Genomic DNA, 20,623 nt, shown 5'->3' with positions numbered 1-20,623 from the left:
TCTCAGAAAATACATTGATTTTGCCTATGATCTTTGCAGTCTGAGAGTCACAAATGCATTTTACAAGCACAGTATTAATCTAATAAGCGGTAGGTAGGGGATAGAGCACATGTAAATCAATAGCAGACATATGTGGTCAGCAATGATTTATTTATATTCATATCGGCTTTATCTATGTATGACATAACATATCTCGGCATACATGCACGTGTCTGACTCGCCATATCTCACCATCACCACTGCTGCCAGGTGCGACTAGGGTTAAACTGCCTAATATTGATCATTTTAATATTTTCATCTTTTTTTTCTATTTTCGTAAAAAATATGAAATTCATTGGATTATTGAGTGTTTTCATCAGAACAATATTATAAGATGACCAGATTGTGTTTTTCTATATTGGTGAGCTCAAAGGGCGCAGTCCCAACTAACAGAGGCTGCATAAGGCCAAAAACCATGCCCACACCAATGTGTGCCAATGGTGATTTTGCTGGTAAGACCTCAGCTGATTCATTTTGCTCACGTGGTGTCGGTAACTGAAGTACGGTGTGGCAGAGCTATATTATTATAAATTACAGTAGCTGGCATATAGAAGAGCAACCTTGGCACAAAAAGAAAGTTTATATGGAAAAATTCTCTTGATTTGACGAATGGAAGTTTTGGTCTCCCTAGATTTCCTTCTTTAAAAATTAATTCTCAAATCATGTTCACCATACCCTTAATATGTAAATTACCATTATTACCCTTCCTTCTTCTCCCCCCACCTTAAGAAACCCTGCATGCCCCACTAATACTTTTTTAAGGTTGTAGGCTACGTAGCACTTATGCCAGTTCTCAAAATCACATGTGACATCTCGTATCAACAACTGTCCTCACTGCTAGCGGTCATGTTGTATCTTCTATTATTCATGTGCTCTCCCTAACCAGTTTTTTCCTTTCAAAATCTATTTTTCTTTTATCCAGAACACTTTTTTTTATCAAAGTTCATGTATGTGGAGCATAACATTTACAGTATATCCGCATTTTGATTTCATTAATATTGCACTCTTTGCCTTTGAGAATCTCTAGTCTTCCATTGTCAATTGTTGGCTGCAGAATGAATTAACTAAGAATCTGTCAGTGAGCTCATTGTGACAGTCTGACAGGAGATTTTGTAACCCTTTTATCTGTCTTGTTCTGAGGTCCACTAAGCTGATTTGTGACCACAGACCACATGAAAGAGTATTGTGCGGCAAAACAAAGAGTTGGTAAAAGCCAACTGGTGCAACATTTTTAATGAATTTAACTGCAAAAAATGATTTTTAGCCCCAAGTACATGCACTTAAGTAAAAAAAAAAAACAAAAAAAAAAAACAAAGATGGATAACCTCTTAGGTTATAGTCACAAGTTGCGTTTTTGCTGCATTTTTGTAGCTTTTTTTATGCAAAGTAATAGCTGCGTACCAGCAAAAGCTATGAGATTTCAGAAATCTCATGCACACGCATTGTTTTTTTTCCAGGCTGATTTTGAAAACTGCAGCATGTCACTTCTTTCAGAGTTTTTGCAGCGTTTTTCCCCCCATAGAAAGCAATATGTAAGAGAAAAAACGCCGCAAAAATACAGGTATTATGTTTTGCTGCATTTTTGAAGCAGAAAATAGCAGGCACTAAACTGAATCAGCATGAAATACAGAGCAAAAAAATGCAGCAAAAAATGCCTTTGTTTAAGCAGCTTCTTTACTACCAAGATAGCAGGTTTTGCCTGCAGAAAAAAAAAGCAAAACTGCAACATGTGAACATAGCTTTAAAGTAGTATTTCACTGATCAATCCAAAAGGGTCATATTTACATAAAACATTTTTCAAACCAGCATTGAAAGATAGATGGTTGGAACAAATCCGCAGCAGAATCTGCAACGTGTGCACCTACCCGAAGGCTGGAGTCACACTAGAGAGGAATACGGACGAGTGCTATGCAAGAAAAAAATTGCAAAGCACTCGGATCACTGTTAATCTATGGGGCAGCTCCCGTCGCTGCTTTTTTTCTCGGCCGTATTATACATGCGAGTGAAATCGCAGCCGAGTCTTGCCAATACAAGTCTATGGGTGCGATAAAAAACCGTACACCGCACGGACCGTCTGAGTTACTTGTGAGAAATACACAAGCATTTTCCAGGTGACAGGAAATTGAGTCATCCATTATCAGGAAGCTTTGGCATGCAAATTTCCCTGGCAACCTCTAGAAAAATCCAGGAACACGCCTCCACGGAGTGTAGCAGCATGGCCAGACACATAAATGTGGAGATGCTGATAGTTCTGGTTCAGGAGAGGCAGAACTATGGGACCAACGTGACGCACATTATGCGGACCGCGCATGTTAGGAAAGCAAATCTGCACCCAAATATTCCCCGACTTTGAGGAAAGACCTCGTGAGGCCCAGCAACAAATTAGTAAGTAAAATCATAAAAAAGTACTATTAAATGTTCCACATGAGGTAAGAAATGAACACAACATCATCATATGTGATGTTGTTTGTAATATGTGGCCTACTTCAGAGTTTACACATGCTAAGTAGCAGGCCACATTACACTGACGCCTACATTTTGAAAGCCAAACACTGTGATCGAAAGTTAATACATTTCTTGTGTTACTTTGCAGTCAATGATGTCACTAGACGGTGGTGCAGTTGCTGAAATCAGTACCGGCGGGAGCAACAGCAGCGGACCAGGAGTGGTGATGCAGCCCTGAAAAAAAGAAAATACCTCTATTACGATAGACTTAATTGTCTTGCTCCCATTATGGATCTCAGACCGTAAGTGCATGCATGACACCACATTCTACCCATGCTCTTACGGGCAAATCTTAATAGGTTTATTTTTTCTACTTTCTGTCTAAAAACAGAACTGAGTCAAACCTTACAGAGAGGGAGACAGCTTCTGACTCAGAGGTCACCATAGATCCAGTGGGGGAAGGTGAAGAAGTGGCTGGCTCATCTTCGGCACCATCAGGCAGCACCCAACCACCACCACCAGCAGCGCTTTCTGCCCCACAGGAGGCAAATCCATAGGAGGAGGACCGGGGCCACAGTAGCAGCCCAACCTTGTCACTGGATACCTCACCCCAGGCTGCCTTCATCTCACGCCGTGGCTGGTGCAGGAGGGAGCTTACCACCACAGGCAGCAGGTGGCAAGTGGACACTGGGGTTTTGGACCATCTTTCCAGGACTGTCAATGACGATCGGCAGGAAGCGCACACATGCATTCTGGCGCGCTACTTACGTCCCATTCCCCGTGAGGTGAGGCTGTGGGCCAGAGAAGCCATACAAATTCTCATTGATGCATGCACACCTCCAAACAATCCCAACCCGGTATTTGTTTTCCTGTAAAGGTGGCAAATGTCAACCAATAACCTACTGCAAATGCCAGTAATCCCAGAAGAGCAGGCTGCATCAGTTGCTGCGCAACCTCCAACACCTCACCCACAGCCTGCCCCAACCCAACATCCGCCACAACATGTGCAATTTTATGAGCATACAGCACCTGCCCAATATGGCCACTTGAGCAGACCCACTGTTGGAGGCTGGTCCCAACATGGGTATGCTCGACATGGCCATATTGGGGGGTATGAACAAATGGGCCACGCCAAGGAGTACCAACACCCATATCCTCCACCCCCCTACTATGCTCCCCAGCAGGATCCTTCCTTGCTGTGGAATCCTGGCTCTGCATCATCCATCCCACAGGGTGAAAGTCTGGTTGGCCAACAAACTAAGTCTAACTCACATGCTGGCCTTCCGCCATCACCACCCCCAACCAACCAGAACTTATAAGGGTAATAGTAAACCTCATATATTTTTTTTTCTTTTATATAGGCCCAGTTTTTTTGGCCAATGTGCCATATGATACAAATATGGTTGATGTGTTTAAAAAAAAACATGTTTGAATTAAAACAAGGTAAAACAATATGAGTGTTTTGTGATGTTATAACGATATAGATAATGTGCTTATTTTCATACTGTACACATTATTCGGCCAACACAACACTTCAAACATTAACATTACTTTATTTTGGTCTCTCAAAAGCAAAAAATTACAACATAGAAACAGCATTGTCTTGCCATGGAGTAGATCACTCTGGTGAAACAAAAAAATTTGTAAAAACATCTCGCACTTTAAGTCCAGAGGGCTGACGAAGTGGATGAAGTACATGTGTAGTAGCCAAGCCATTATTTGCATATGCAACTTCATCACCAGCATTTGATGTACAGTCATGGAATCTGGTGAAGTTATGAAGTACTACACATGCTTTTATAACCTCATTCACATTTCCGTCACTAAGCTGAATGGCTGACTGCAGTACCTGCCATTTGGCACAGAGAGAGCCAAAGGCACACTCCACAAGTCGTTGACCGTGTGATAGGCGGAAATGAAAGATTCTGCGCTGGTGGTCCAGGCCTCTATGTGGATAAGGCATCATGACGTTGCGTGTTAATTGAAAGGCCTCATCAGCAACCATCGCATAAGACACCGCTTCCATAGTAGACCCTTGTAGCTGACATGGGGGTGGGAGGCCCAACTCATTACTGTGCAGCCGCCGACCCATAATGGAAGAATTGAAGACTCTGGAATCTCCAGTTCTTCAATAGGCCCCAATATCTACAATTATAAACCTGTAGCGACTGTCAACCAGGGCCAACAGCACTACAGAAAAATACTGTTTATAATTATAATAGTGAGAGCCTGAGTTTGGTGGCTTACGCACATGAACGTGCTTCCCATCCAGGACTCCTATACAGTTTGGAAACTGGCAGGTTTCCTCAAACCCATGGGCTATCCGCAGCCAGTCTTCTATTTTGGGCTCAGGCATTACCGATTGATGTAGTCGGGACCATATTTCAGAGCACGTAGAATGGACAATGCCTGAGGTGGTGGATTTGACTATTAAAAACTCAAGATGCAGTGCCGCATAGGAAAGGCCAGTGGAAAGGAATTTATATGGCAATATAAAAAAAAATTACAAATCCATGCCTCAAAAAAACAGTTTAGGCCTTCCTAAAAGTTATGGGCTATAGAAAATAAGCCCTGCCTTCATAAAATAAAACAAAATTCAATGCCTTTGCTCCTATTCAAAGCAGCATATAATCTCAAAGGCAAATGTGAGACTAAAAATAAGGAACTAAAAAGGAAAAAAACACTAACAAAAGGAATCGATGACTGTATTTCAATAAAACACAAGTAAAATACATCATCAACATAGAGGAGTAATACATACCATAAAGTAAGTAAAAGGCGCTCCTCTTGGGAAATAAACTTGCGCATCTTGGTGTCCTTGAAGGTGATCCCAAGGCGCACAATCTCCATCAGAATGTGAAATGTGGGCATGCTCATCCAACAATACTGGAAGAACTTGTCAGGACAGAGAAACATACAGATGGTGGAAATGCCATTTAGTCAGCCGTCGCATCAAAAGTGGATATACCCACATGCTTCTCCGCCTCCTTGGATCCACATTCACTGGGCTCCCCAAAACGTCGGAACAAAACCGAGTGGAAAAGCACCCGCTCAGTAGTGTTGAAAGTCAGCCTGTCTGACATGTTTGACACAAAGCAGCAATACCACAACACAAGCACGGACTCTAATGCAAAGATTGGAGGGTGTCACCTGTTGTTGAGGCAATAAATAGGGCTGATGATTATTTTATTAATTTCAGGCCATGAATCCATTAAATTTACATTTTGCAAGTGTGCGAGAAAATAACGGCATATGCATGCCATACGGAACTCACACGGATACTTAGATGCGAGGAAATCGCATCCTCGCATTGCAAACGGATTACACACTGATCACCGTAGGGAGAACATTGGTACGATTCTCGGCGGTCAAAATCGGACCAATTTTTTATACGTTAAGTGTGACTCCAGTCTAAACAAGGAATGCAGCAGTCATTTAAGGGTAATTTAGGACAGAGAGAGAATGTCAGAGATTTCAGTCAAGCAATAGATATAGAAGAGAAAGCCCTAAAATATTGGACAAATACTCCAGACAGTGATGTGTTGTACACCTGCAGCAGTGCAGAAAATGTGCAGTAGCGTATTAATAGTACACAGATAATACACAAATCCAATAAGGGGAGGAAGAGTAAGAAGAGGAGCAGCAGCGACACACTTAGCATAACTATCAGTGATATGGTGTTGCTAGCATCTATCCTCCCTCATTTGAATTACAATTACACATCGGTTGTTACTTAATTCTTAATGTACTAGAAAGCAGGATCAAGGCTGCACAATATTTTTTAAAGAAAAAACAAACCTGAAATTAGTGTCACTCAGAGACAGTGTGCTTTCCTTTCAGAAGCAACTGTACAAAGTTTCTGCATTTCCTGTGCAATCCATTTAGTAAAGATGGGAATACTATATTTTTTGGACAATAAGAAGACACACTGGACTATAAGATGCACCTAGGTTTTAGAGGAGGAAATTAGGAAAAAAATTGAAGCAAAATATGTGGTCAATTCTGTACTTAATATGCCCTAACCTGGTATATATGGTCCCCTCATCCCCATCCTGATACACATGGCCCCCTCATCCCTTTCCTGGTATGCATGGATCCCTCATCCCTACCCTGGTATGTATGCCCCCTTGTCCCTATCCTGTCAGCAATGATCGCCCTCATCCCTATACTAGTATGCATGGCCCCATCCTTATCCTGGTATGCAGAAATAGTAATTTCTCTTAAGTAGCGGCACACGTGACCGCCGGCAGCAGCAGGAAGCCATTGACTAACACTGCGTGCTACTGAAGAGCAATGAATACTCACTGCTCTCTGTGCGCACAGTCCCGGTGAGTAATTCCGGCAGCTGTGCACTGATTGTGAGCAGTGCATGACGTCCCTGTAATGAGATGCTTACAAGCATTAAGCAGTTGCTTGCAGCGTAGCAGGACGCTGCCGGGTAGGTAAGTGAAATGTTTTTTTTTTAATGTTTTCTGATGGGGCCATGCATACCAGGATGGGGGTGGGGGCCAATTATAAGGATGGGGCCATGCATACCAGGACCGGGGTTGGGGGCCAATCATACCAAGACACTATTATTAAAGAGAAAGGAATATTCATTGCCCTCCACACCCATGGGCATGAATGCAGTGAATATTAATTTCTCTTTAGCAGTGGGAACATCAGTTAGCTGCAGCCGCCAGCTCCATCCTCCTGTGACCCGCTGCTCCGCCGATGCCGCTCCCCCACCTCCCCACCACAGCCAGAGCCGGTACATTCGGACTATATAACACCCCCCCATTTTCCTCCACATTTTTGCAGGAAAAAAAGTGCGCCTTATAGTCTGAAAAATACGGTAATTGTTTTTTAAAAATACAAAATAAAATTCACCAAAATCTAGACATATAACTGCAATGGTCTATCTCACAAAATGCGCGTGTTGCAAGTGCTGGGGAAGAAACGGAGGCTGTTAAAGAATATATGCCACGTCACTTGTTTCAATCATAGCAGGATGATGTTACTTTTAAGGGTGTGTGCACACGTTGCGGATTTGGCGCTGCGTTGTACAATACCATTTTAATCTATGTAAAAAGAAAAACGCAGTGCACACGTTGTGGATTTTTCCGCGCAGATTTAAATCCGCAGCATGTAACTTCTTTGTGCGGATTCCACAGCGGTTTGGCACCTGCTCCATGACAGGTGTCAAACCGCAGGGGAAAACCGCAGGCTAATCCGCAGTAAATCCGCAGGTAAACCGCATGTCATTTGACCTGTGGATTTAGACAAATTTGCGCAGAAAAATCCACAGCAGAATCCGCATGTGCTCACAGCCTAACAGCGACAGCATCAAATTGATCAGTATTCTGCAAAGAACGGTCTTCCTGATCACAAGTCACTAAGAGGGATAATTTTGTAGCCATTTTTTAATTTTAACAAACATGAAAAGTTACTACTAGGTTGTCATCCATTTCTATGGTGAGGTCACATAGACAACAGACAATGCCTATCTTTGTTAAGGAGCTTGAAAGGGGTTGGATACAATCCTATGAGATCTCAGAGTGTTGCACACTTGGTCAAGACCTACAGGAAACATCTGACCTCTATAATTGTAAACAAAGGTTTCTGTACCAAATATTAAGTTCCGTTTTTCTATTGTATCAAATACTTATTTTGTACAATGAAATGCAAATTATGGAAAAATCATACAATGTGATTTTCTGCCTTTTTTAGATTCTGTATCTCACAGTTGAAGTGTACTTACAATAAAAATTACAGACCTCTCCATACTTTGTAGGTGGGAAAACTTGCAAAATCGGTAGTGTATCAAATACATATGTTTCCCACAGTATGCTCCATTCAGGCAAGTGTGAAATAGTTTTCAAAGGAGAAAATAGAGTACATATCCATTGTGACTAGAGTTGAGCGAAACAGGTCGGCCAGATTCATAAGTCGCCGACTTATGGCAAAGTCGGGTTTCGTCGACCGAAACCCAACCACTGCGTGAAGTCAGCCAAATGGGAAAGTCGGTTTCCCCACGTACACTGTGGGCAACGAGATGACATGTGCAGCGGAGAGAGAGATTTCATGCCCTTTAAAAAAGTGGTCCGGCATGTAGGTGTGTTTACTGTCTTCCACTCCCTGCCGACTTTGCTTCCCCATTGACTTGCATTGGGTTTCGTGTTTCAGTCGGACCTTCGACTTTTCCCGATAGTCGGCCGATTTCGTTCGACTCGACTTTTAAGAAAGTCGGGTTTCATGAAACCCGACTCGACCCCAAAAAAGGCAAAGTCGCTCATCTCTAATTGTGACATTTTATCACATAAAGAACAAAAGAAAATGAAATTCATTGTGCCCCATCCTTCTCCCCCTACATCATATGATGAGGCAGAGTCGGGATCTCTCAATAGCTAAGAAAAAGAAAGCAAAAATTCTTTCCTGCATGCTGACCAACGCAAGAAGCCTGACCAATAAGATTGAAGATCTGGAGTTGGTAATGTATAAGGAAAAATACGACATAGTAGGAATAACTGAGACATGGTTAGAAGACAGCTATGACTGGGCGGCTAACTTGCAAGGATATGATTTGTTTAGGAGGGATCGTAAAAAAAGGAAAGGGAGTGGAGTCTGTCTATATATAAAGTCCACTTTAAAGCCCACACTAAGAGAAGATATACAAGAGGGAAATGAAGAGGTGGAGTCTCTATGGGTGGAGATACAAGGAGAAAAAAGTAATGAAATCCTCATAGGGGTTTGTTATAAGCCACCAAATATAACAGAAACCACTGAAAATGTATTATTGAAACAAATAGACAAAGCAGCAAATCACAATGAGGTGATTATTATGGGGGGACTTCAACTACCCCGATATAGACTGGGAAACTGAAACCTGCGTATCTCAGAAAGGAAACCAATTTCTGTCAGTGACCAAGGATAATTATCTGTCACAACTTGTGCAGGGCACAACTAGAGGGACAGCCCTTCTGGACTTAATTTTAAGCAACAGGCCAAATAGAATAACAGAAGTACGAGTCGATGGGCACCTAGGGAACAGTGACCACAATATAATACAATTCCACTTGTCCTTCAGTAAGGTGCCCTGGAAGGGGGTTACAAAAACGCTGAATTTCAGGAAAGCAAAGTTTGATCAGCTTAGAGAGGACCTTCGCCAAATTGATTGGGACAATGTCCTCAAAAATAGGAGCACAGAAAATAAATGGGAAATATTTAAATGAGTTTTACACACCCACTGCGAGCTAGCCATAACGTACAGAAATAAAAGGGCTAGGAACAGGAGAACACCAATGTGGCTAAATAAGGATGTAAAAAGGGCAATAAATAACAAGAACAAGGCATTTAGGAAGCTAAAACAAGAAGGCAATGAAGAAGCATTTAAAAGTTATAGAGAAAAAAATAAAATGTGTAAAAAACAAATACATTTAGCAAAAGTGTAAACTGAAAGACTCATTGCTAAGGAAAGTAAAACAAACCCCAAACTATTCTTTAATTATATAAACAGTAAAATGATTAAAATTGATGGTGTCGGCCCTTTAAAGAACAATGAGGGTGAAATCATAGAGAGCGATGTGGGAAAAACAAATGTTTTAAATACTTTTTTCTCAACAGTGTTCACACAGGAAAAGGATTTGCCAGGGGAAATGCAGAGTGATAATGTAAACTCCCCATTAAGTATTACCTGCCTAACCAAGGAAGAAGTGCAGAACCGCCTTAGTAAGATTAAAATTGACAAATCACCAGGCCCTGATGGCATTCACCCTCGGGTATTAAGGGAGTTAAATAATGTGATAGACAGGCCTCTATTCCTTATATTTAAAGACGCTATAGAAACAGGGTCTGTTCCTTTTGAATGGTGGCAAGCAAATGTGGTACCAATATTCAAAAAGGGGTGTAAAAGGGAACCTGGAAACTATAGGTCGGTAAGCTTAACATCTGTTGTGGTTAAAATTTTTGAAGGGTTTCTAAGGGATACCATTATGGAATATCTCAATGTTAATAAATGTTTAACTCCATATCAACATGGATTTATAAAGGATCGCTCCTGTCAAACCAACCTGATCAGCTTCTATGAGGATGTAAGCTCTCAAATGGACCAAGGAGAATCATTGGATGTCATTTATCTCGACTTCTCTAAAGCATTTGACACTGTCCCACATAAAAGATTGGTAAGTAAGATGAGAAAGCTTGGGCTAGGGGAAAATTTGTGTAGATGGGTAGGTAGCTGACTTAGTGATAGAAAACAAAGAGTGGTTATTAATGGTGCATACTCAGATTGGGCCAGGGTTACTAGTGGGGTACCACAGGGTTCTGTATTGGGCCCCCTACTATTTAATATATTTATTAATGATCTAGTGGATGGCTTACACAGTAAAATATCAGTATTTGCAGATGATACAAAACTATGTAAGGTAGTTAACACAAAGGAGGACAGTTTGCAACTACAGACAGATATGAGTAAATTGGAGAATTGGGCTGAAAAATGGCAAATGAGGTTTAACACAGATAAGTGTAAGGTTATGCACATGGGAAGGAGAGACAGATGCTACAATTACTTACTAAATGGGAAACTGCTGGGGAAATCAGACATGGAAAAAGACTTAGGTATCTTAGTCAATAAGAAGCTAAATTGGAGTGCCCAGTGTCAGGTAGCTGCCACCAAAGCAAATAGGGTCATGGGATGCATTAGAAGAGGTCTGGGGACACGAGATGAAAACATAATTCTCCCTCTGTACAAATCACTCGTCAGACCACACTTGGAGTATTGTGTGTAATTTTGGACGCCGGTGCTAAAGACATTACTGAACTTGAAAGGGTTCAAAGGCGGGCTACTAAAATGATAAATGGAGTTGGTTCACTACAATACCCAGAAAGTTTATCAAAATTAGGTCTATTTACTCTAGAAAAGAGAAGACTTAGGGGAGACTTAATATATATGTACAAGTATATCAGAGGGCAATACAGAAATCTCTCCAATGAACTGTTTGTACCAAAGACTGTGACAAGAACAAAGGGGCATTCTCTTCGTTTGGAGGAAAGACAATTTCTGCACCAGCATAGAAGAAGGTTCTTCACGGTAAGAGCAGTGAGGCTCTGGAATTCTCTTCCTGAGGAAGTGGTGATGGCCAACTCACTGAATGAATTTAAGAAAGGAATGGATGCTTTTCTTGTGAGTAACAGTATAGAAGGTTACGAATAACATAATATTATAGGTAGATGGTTGACCCAGCTTAGGGGAAGGAATTTTTTTCCCTATGGAGAAAATTGGCTTCTACTCTGTGGGTTTTTTGAATTCCCCAGGATCAAAAATTCAGAACAGCTGCACTAAAAATAGGCCGAACTAGATGGACATAAGGTCTTCCTTCAGCCTTCAAAACTATGTTACTATATTAGATGGTTTTCTTATCTCACTCAAAAAAATTGATGGAAAAGATAAATGCTGCTGCAACCCCTCAACCTACTGTCTCCTTCCCTCCATCCTGTAGAATGTAAGCCCGAAAGGGCAGGGTCCTCTCCCCTCTATATCAGTCTGTGATTTTTGGCTTACTGTAAGTGATATCTGTAATTTGTATGTCACCCCTTCTCATGTACAGCACCATGGAATCAATGGTGCTATATAAATAAATAATAATAAATGAGGTACCCAGTTTATTTTGCCACTGTATTTTTGAGAAGAAAGATACTTTATATCAATACAGTGATGGGTCCTCATATTGGCAGCTCATTTACAGATGCCGACTGTAGCCATTAAACGACGACCGACCAACTACAGTGGGTACGGAAAGTATTCAGACCCCTTTACATTTTTCACTCTGTTTCATTGCAGCGGTAAATTCACAAAAAAGATCATTTTTTCTCATTAATGCACACTGTGCACCCCATCTTGACTGAAAAAAAACAGAAATGTAGAAATTTTTGCAAATGTATTATAAAAGAAAAACTGAAATATCACATTGTCATAAGTATTCAGTCCCTTTGCTCAGACACTCATATTTAAGTCACATGCTGTCCATTTCCTTGTGATCCTCCTTGAGATGGTTCTACTCCTTCATTGGTGTCCAGCTGTGTTTAATTAAACTGATAGGACTTGATTTGTAAAGGCACAAACCTGTCTATATAAGACCTCACAGCTCACAGTGCATGTCAGACCTAATGAGACTAATGAGGTCAAAGGAACTGGACAAGGAGCTGAGAGACAGAATTGTGGCAAGGCACACATCTGGCCAAGGTTACAAAATAATTTCTTCAGTACTCAAGGTTCCTAAGAGCACAATGACCTCCATAATCCTTAAATGGAAGACGTTTGGGACTACCAGAAGTCTTCCTAGACCTGGCCGTCCAGCTAAACTGAGCAATCATGAGAGAAGAGCCTTGGTGAGAGAGGTAAAGAAGAACCCCAAGATCACTGTGGTAGAGCTCCAGAGATGCAGTAGGGACATGGGAGAAAGTTAAACAAAGTCAACTATCACTGCAGCCCTACACCAGTTAGGCCTTTATGGCAGACGGAAGCCTCTCCTCAGTGCCAGACATATGAAAGCCAGCAGAGTTTGCTAAAAAAACACATGAAGAACTCCGAGACTATGAGAAATAAGATTCTCTGGTCTGATGAGAAGAAGATAGAACTTTTTGGTGATAATTCTAAGCAGTATAAGTGGAGAAAACCTGCCAGGCACTGTATTATGCTGGAGGTGGCGGGAACCAAGAGTGGACCCACTGGACCGTGATACCAAAACTCCCCTGAGCGAGCGACCAGGTTTAACCAACCCCTATATGTTAGGTGCAGGCTCAGGGACCTCTAATACCACGGATGCCAGGACCAGGGGTCGGCTCAGGGGTAGTACACAAATGGAGATAGAACTGAGAAGTGGGGAGAGGCAGAGCGGGAAAGGAGCAGATGTATGGAGGAGGTATGGAGATGATGGAGGTACAAGGCAGAAGGAACCAAGGTGGAGGTGGTAGGCAGACTGGAGGAGAGATGGAGGAGGAGACTGTAGCAGGTACCAGGAGGTCGAAGGACAGAGTAGACACTGAAAGAAGAGGGAGACAAGGGTTAATATGCCGGCGGTACTGGGCACAGTAAGCGGAGACAAGACGGGCCTGGACGAGGAAGATAGCCTCCACTAAGGGAGGGCAGCCTGAAATACCTAGGGCTTGCCTCCTATTGGCCCGACAATACTGCCAGGTCAGGTCACAGTGCAGGACAAGGGGAACGTGTGTGCGCGTGCCCAGTCTCTAAGGCGTAGATGGGAAGTGACAGGGCGCGCGGCCGGCAGCAGGGAGGAGGAGCGCCGACACGCCGGGAGACTATCTCGGGGGAAGCCTGAAGCAGCGTGGGAGCGGCGCGCGTGGCGTCGGCAGGGACACCCCCGGGACCGACGGCGGAGAGCCTAGAGGTAACACACTGCTCATCACCTGCCCAATACAATCCCAACAGTGAAATATGGTGGTGACAGCATCATGATATGGGGGTGTTTTTCAGCTGCAGGGACAGGCCGACTGGTTGCAATTTAAGGAAACATCAATGCGGCCAAGTACAGAGATATTCTGGATGAAAACATCTTCCAGAGTGCTCTGGACATCAGACTTTCAAGAAGACAATGACCCTAAGCACACAGCTAAAATAACAAAGGAGTGGCTTCAGAACAACTTTGTGACCATTCTTAACTGGCCCTGCCAGAGCCCTGACCTAAACCCAATTTAGCATCTCTGGAGATACCTGAAAATGTCTGTTCACCAACGTTCACCATCCAACCTGACGTAACTGAAGAGGATCTGCAGAAAAGAATGGCAGAGGATCCCCAAATCCAGGTGTGAAAAACTTGTTGCATCATTCCCAAGAAGACTCATGGCTGTTCTAGTTCAAAAGGGTGCTTCTACTCAATACTGAGCAAAGGGTCTGAATACTTATGACCATGTGATATTTCAGTTTTTCTGTTTCAATAAATTTGCAAAAATGTCTACATTTCTGTTTTTTTCAGTCAACATGGGGTGCAGAGTGTACATTAATGAGAAAAAAAAAAGAAACTTTTTTGAATTTACCAAATGGTTACAATTAAACAAAGGGTGAAAAATTTAAAGGGGTCTGAATATTTTCCGTACCCACTGTATATCTAAGCAGATTGGCTGCCTTTTAATAGCCTGTCTAGACAGACCGACCAGACTTCTTTGCCCATAGAATGGATTGTCCACTATTAAATACATAAGCGCCCAAGATAGAATTTAAAAAAGACATATACATATACCTACCTTTTGGACCAGCACCATATCAGCAATATCAACAATATGTTTCCTGGCTGTGTGCGCACCATTCTCATCAACATCAAATAGTGTCTACAAACACTTTCAGAAGGGAAATATCCAGCTGCAGGGGTTCTACTGAACTCACGCCCCCTGTAAAGGAACAAAAAGAATAAAGAAAAAAGATGTTGTTTTTTGTTTGATTTTTAATAAATTTTAAAAATCAAAATTTGAATCACCTTCCTTTTTCCATATTAACAATAAAAATAATTGTATAAAATGTAAAAAAATAAAACATGTTTGACATTGTAATGTTCAAATAAGTCCAAACTATCAAAATATAAAATAAGAATAACAATTTTTATTTCTATATGGTAAACATATTTCGCAGCACCTTACATTTCCGAGGTTATAAAACTATTGAAATCGTACGTTAAACAGAAAAAAAAAAAAAAAAAGAAACTACAGAACTGCAGCTTTTTGGTTGCAACACCTCCACCTTTACAACACCAGAAAAAAAGAAAAACCCATTAAAAAGCGATCAAAATTTCAAAAGTAACCCATACTGGTATCAATAAAAACTACAAACTATGTCAATGGAGAAATAAAAACGTTATAGCTCATGGAACAAGGAAAGGAAAAAAAATAAAAGCAAAATATGGAAAATGCCATAGTTCTTGTCACGATTCATGCTATGCATTCCAGGGGCAGCATGAATCAGAAGCTAGCTGCAGAATTGCAGCCAGGTAACGTTTTATCTATTATTTTACACTAAGTGAGTAAAATAACCATTAATGCCACAGCCCTTATCATCACTTTCCCCATCAGTATGTCTTTGGAGATTGGGGGAAAACCAGAGAACATTCACACAAACTCCCTGCAGATGTTGCCTTTGGTGGGATTTGAACCCAGAACACCAGCACAAAAATGCTGAAGGATATCCACTGAGCCACCACGTGAAATGCTAAATACTTAGAAGATCAGACAGAGGCCATAGCCATACACAAAGCTAATCCCCAGTTAGCTTTTCCCAGCACTGCTGCAGGTTTGTTACTGACAGGTTTCCCAGTATGGGAGGGAGAAACCTGTTAAACACCTGAAGCTGTATGGGTTGGCAGTACCAGGTTAGTCTAAGGCTACGGTCCCCAGAAGGATCTTCTAACTACTGTATATTTTCTCTGAAATTCCCAGATGCAGCCATGCTGCTCTGGGTTTCATATTGGGTTAAGAAACGTTAATCAGCTTACAGGTTGTCTTTAAAGAGTTAAAAAAACAGAAGGGATTCAATTTTGCTATAATAATGATCATAGTCTGCATAAAAGTCACGGTTTAACGTTTCCATATTTTTTGGCAACTTAATAAATTGCAACTATTTAAACTCATTTATTTTTTGAGAAAATGTACTCCAGTCAACCCTGTAGTGATTTCATGTATGTCTGAAATGTTTGCGCAAATTTTGTGCATATTAGTGAACATGCAACTTTTTGTGCTAACAAGACGGACAATAGAATGTACAAAAATAAAAATAAATTTTGATTTTGCTCAAAATTCATGAACCATGTGCGCCATTTTGAAGAATTTTTTCCCCAAACAATCATCAAATACCACACGACAAGTGACAGCAAAAAACCCCCCACAAATGATGAATCAGGTACCTATACTCTGTAAGATCCAAGGTACTCCAGACTTGTAATTAGTAAATTTTAATCCAGATTATGTTAATTATGGGTAGTTATAATTTTAAGATTCTTTCCATCTTAGATATATATATACTGCAACTGTATTCTGAAATGTCAGTAAGCATCTAAATGACATATACACAGTTCACAAATAAAGACTTGAAAGACCTAGCTTGTTTTCTGACATAAAATCTTTCCACCAGCTGTATCCAGCTGGTTCCATGCCCACCCATAGCTTGGATATCCACACAATAGTTTTGCACCCAGATACTAAAAGTCTTGCAACGTTTTATGGGGTCCAAAAGCTTTATATAAAAAAACAAACTGTTGAAGTTTTTTTGGTTTTTATTTCCAAGTAATCCTAAAATAAACAGTACATTGTATGATTTACAAACATTTAAACAAAATGAAGTTATTGTGGATACACAGATAATTAAAAAAAAAATCTGCCCTAATTCAAGATATCTTAAAATAATGTGGATAAACAGACAATGACGCCCTATGCATGTGTAGCATAGTATGGGAACACATTCACTCACCTATCAGCCAAAATGGCACAAAAAATTGTGTTAGTGTGTTCATGAAGAAAACAGTCTCTTGTCCTCGTGTCCTAACTGAATATTTTCGGTGTGCTCAAAAAATATGCTCGAGTCGTTGCGGCTTCGTGTCTCGATAATTTTTGACAGCCACAAAACATGCAGGGATTGCCTGTTTTTAGGTAATCCATGTGTGTTGCGGCTGTCGGACAGCCAAGAGACATGCAGCCGCAGGGACTCGAGCATATTTTTCGAGCACGCCGAAAATACTCGATTAGGACAGGAGCGTACTCGGATAGCACCTTATCCGGGGCACACTCGATCATCACTAGAAAGCACACCTTCCCTTTTACTAGTGATGGACAGATGGTTGCTTTGTATCTGCATGTCTACATCTATCTATCTAGAAACAAAAGAATACAGCAGCATCTTGTAAGCGTTAAGATGTATGCAGGGGCATACACGGAAATATGGGGCCCCACAGCAGACGTTTAACAAAAAAATGAATATTCAGCGGCATCACCAGAGACCATAACTCACAACTCTGAAGCCCTTATAAAATAATTTTCCTCCTATTGAAGTCCCCAGATTCCCCTCTCAATGCCCCATGAATTAGGATGCCTACAAAAGTGTCCCCCAAACACAGTATGGTACTCCCACATTGAATGCCTCCACAGTACCTTCCACACTCACAGTATGATGACACTACTGTACCACCTCCCCGGTAAAGTATAGATACCCCAACACAGAATGATGCCTCAACTTTGACACCGACACAGTCCTCCATACAGTATAATGGCCCCAACAAAGTCCTTCATACAGTATAATGGCACCAACACTACCCTCCACACTATATGTTGGCCCCACTAGCCCTCCAAGCAGTATAACTGACCCCCACACAGCCCTCCAAACACCATAATGGCCCCCACATAGCCATCCACACAGAATAATAGACCCATAGCATGTCAGACCAAATGAGAGTCATGAGGTCAAAGGAACTGGACAAGGTGCTCAGAGACAGAAATGTGGCAAGGCACACATCTAGCCAAGGTTACAAAAGAATTTCTGCAGTACTCAAGGTTCCTAAGAGCACAATGGCACCCCGTAATCCTTAAATGGAAGAAGTTTGGGACCACCAGAAGTCTTCCTAGACCTGGCCGTCCAGCCAAACTGAGCAATTGTGGGAGAAGAGCCTTAGTGAGAGAGGTAAAGAAGAACGCCAAAATCACTGTGGCTGAGCTCCACAGATGCAGTAGGGAGATGGGAGAATGTTCCACAAAGTCAACTATCACTGCAGCCCTCCACCAGTCAGGCCTTTATGGCAGAGTGGCCCGACAGAAGCTTCTCCTCAGTGCAAAACATATGAAAGCCCGCATAGGGTTTGCTAAAAAAAAAAAAAAACATGAAGAACTCTCAGACTATGAGAAATAAGATTCTCTGGTCTGCTGAGACAACTTTTTGGTGATCATTCTAAGCGGTATGTGTGGAGAAAATCTGGCACTGCTCAGTACTTTGCTCAGTATTGAGTAGAAGCACTGTTTTGAGGTAGTACAGCCAGAGATGAGAGAGCTGCAAAAATAGTACTTGCAAAAAGACAAAGTTCATTACTCCTGTTGTGTTAGTTACTTGTCTCTCTGGTAACTCCCCCTTTTATTTAAAATAAGATCCAGAGGTGAAGTTATCGTCCAGGCAACATCCAAAAACATGGATTTTTCTGGAATAAGGGCTCATACTCATTTGCGATTAAAAAAACGGTCCGATTTCTGGACTGTAAAAAAGGGAGGAATGCTATGCAAGTGTCATGCGATTTCTATGCGATTTTTAATCTTTCCATCCGTTTTTTTTTCCCCAGCAACTATTTTCCTACAGTCATTTACAGGACCATTTACAGTGTTCTATGACACAGAATGGTAATGTATCGATTTAAAACGGATGGAAAACGGATGGTCCGTTTTTTATTCGCACCCATTGACTTGCATTGGCAAAAATAGCAGCAAATCGCAGCATGCTGCGATTTTTTTCTCAGTCCAATTACGGATGGGAAAAAAAATCGCAAGTGAGATATCACCTATTGACTAACATTGGTCAGAGTGCAATCCGATTTTATCACCAGTGAGTATTAGACATCGGATCACAGATATCAACTAACCCCTTCAACACCCTGCCCTTTTTCGTTTCTGCTTTTTTGCTCCTTTTCTTCCCAGAGCCATAACCTTTTTATTTTTCCGTCAATATGGTCATGTTAGGGCTTATTTTTGGCGGGACAAGCTGTACTTTTAAATGACACCATTGATTTTACCATATCATGTACTCAAAAATGTGTGGTGAAACTGCAAAAAATGTGCAAGTCCACGATGTTTTTTTAGATTTTTTTTGCCATGTTCACCAAATGCTAAAACTGACCTTCCATTATGATTCTCCAGGTCATTACAAGTTCATAGACACCAAACATGTCTATGTTCTTTTTTGAGGGTGAAAAAAAATCCAAGGTTTGTTAAAAAAAAAATATTGCGCCATTTTCCGAGACCCGTAGCATCTCCATTTTTCGTGATCTCAGATTGGGTGAGGGCTTATTTTTTGTGTGCTGAGCTTACGTTTATATGGATACCATTTGGGAGCAGATACAATCTTATGATCGCCTGTTATTGCATTTTAATGCAATGTCGCGGCGACCAAAAAAACGTAATTCTGTCGTTCTGCCTTTTTTTCTTGCTACGCCGTTTAGCGATAAGGTTAATCCTTTTTTTACTAATAGAATGGGTGACTCTGAATACAGCGATACCAAATATGAGTATGCTTGATTTTTTTTTATTGTTTTATTTTGAATGAGGCAAAAGAGGGGTGATTTAAACTTTTTTTTATTTAAACATTTTTTTTTACTTTTGGCATGCTTCAATAGACTCCATGGAAGACTAGAAGCTGCCATAACCCGATCGGCTCTGCTATACAAAGGCGATGATCAGCTCATCTGTATACAGTAGAATTGCTGACTTGCTATGAGCGCCGACCACTGGGCGAGTTTCACAGCGGCATTTGACTAGTTAATAGCCGCGGGTGGATCGCGATTCCACCTGCGGATATTCTGGGCACATGTCAGCTGTTCAAAACAGCAGTCATGTCCGGGGAAAGATGTGGGCTCGCCGCCGGAGCCCACATCAAAGGGAGGGAAGCGACCTCAGTAGTACTAGTACGATGGAGGTCATAAAGGGATTCATCATTTTATTCAGCTTCCTATGGATTGCATGCCTATATAGACAGCTTTGGAGGGGTGATCCTTATGACAGATTCCCATTAATTTAAGGGTATTCATATCTTAATTAGAATAAGAGTTTAGGCATTAAAGCTCTTTAATATGTAGCTGCCTCTTTTTAAAGAGTTCAACGGCATGGGCTGTTCCCTCGTTAATCCATCATGAATTAAGCAGGTGAATGATCTGGAGCTGATTCCAGATATGACATGTCCATTTGGAAGCTTTTGCTTTGAACCCATGCGGTTAAAGGTGGTCTCAATTGAAGAGAAACAGATATTTGGCTAAAAAAAGGAGAAATCCATCAGAGAGATAGAATAAATGTTATGAGTGGCCAAATCAACAGTTTGGTACATTGTGCAACAAAATAAGTGTGCTGGTGAGCTTGGGAACTCAAAAAGGCCTGGACGTCCACAGAAGACAACAGTACTGGATGATGGCAGAATCCT

General features: G+C 41.4%; 1 protein-coding gene across 6 annotated transcripts in view; it reads right to left on the bottom strand.

The window, feature by feature from the left end:
• ZNF219 (zinc finger protein 219) overlaps positions 1 to 20,623 on the bottom strand; it is a 95,143-nt gene that overhangs the window by 43,247 nt on the left and 31,273 nt on the right. For 4 of the 6 annotated variants that reach the window (XM_073554771.1, XM_073554767.1, XM_073554768.1 and 1 more), the window contains 2 exons: positions 14,722 to 14,865; positions 2,612 to 2,718 (listed from right to left, as the gene is read on the bottom strand). The gene's annotated coding sequence lies outside the window, so the exon portion shown is untranslated. The remainder of the gene's footprint in view (positions 1 to 2,611; positions 2,719 to 14,721; positions 14,866 to 20,623) is intronic. The other 2 variants (XM_073554770.1, XM_073554773.1) reach the window with 2 other exon arrangements.

The sequence above is a fragment of the Dendrobates tinctorius genome, unplaced genomic scaffold, assembly GCF_039654945.1.
Source record: "Dendrobates tinctorius isolate UK_male_01 unplaced genomic scaffold, ASM3965494v1 ptg000213l, whole genome shotgun sequence".
NCBI lineage: Eukaryota > Metazoa > Chordata > Amphibia > Anura > Dendrobatidae > Dendrobates > Dendrobates tinctorius.
The sequence above is the reverse complement of the archived record's forward strand: the minus strand, read 5'-3'. Positions and strand labels throughout refer to the sequence as shown.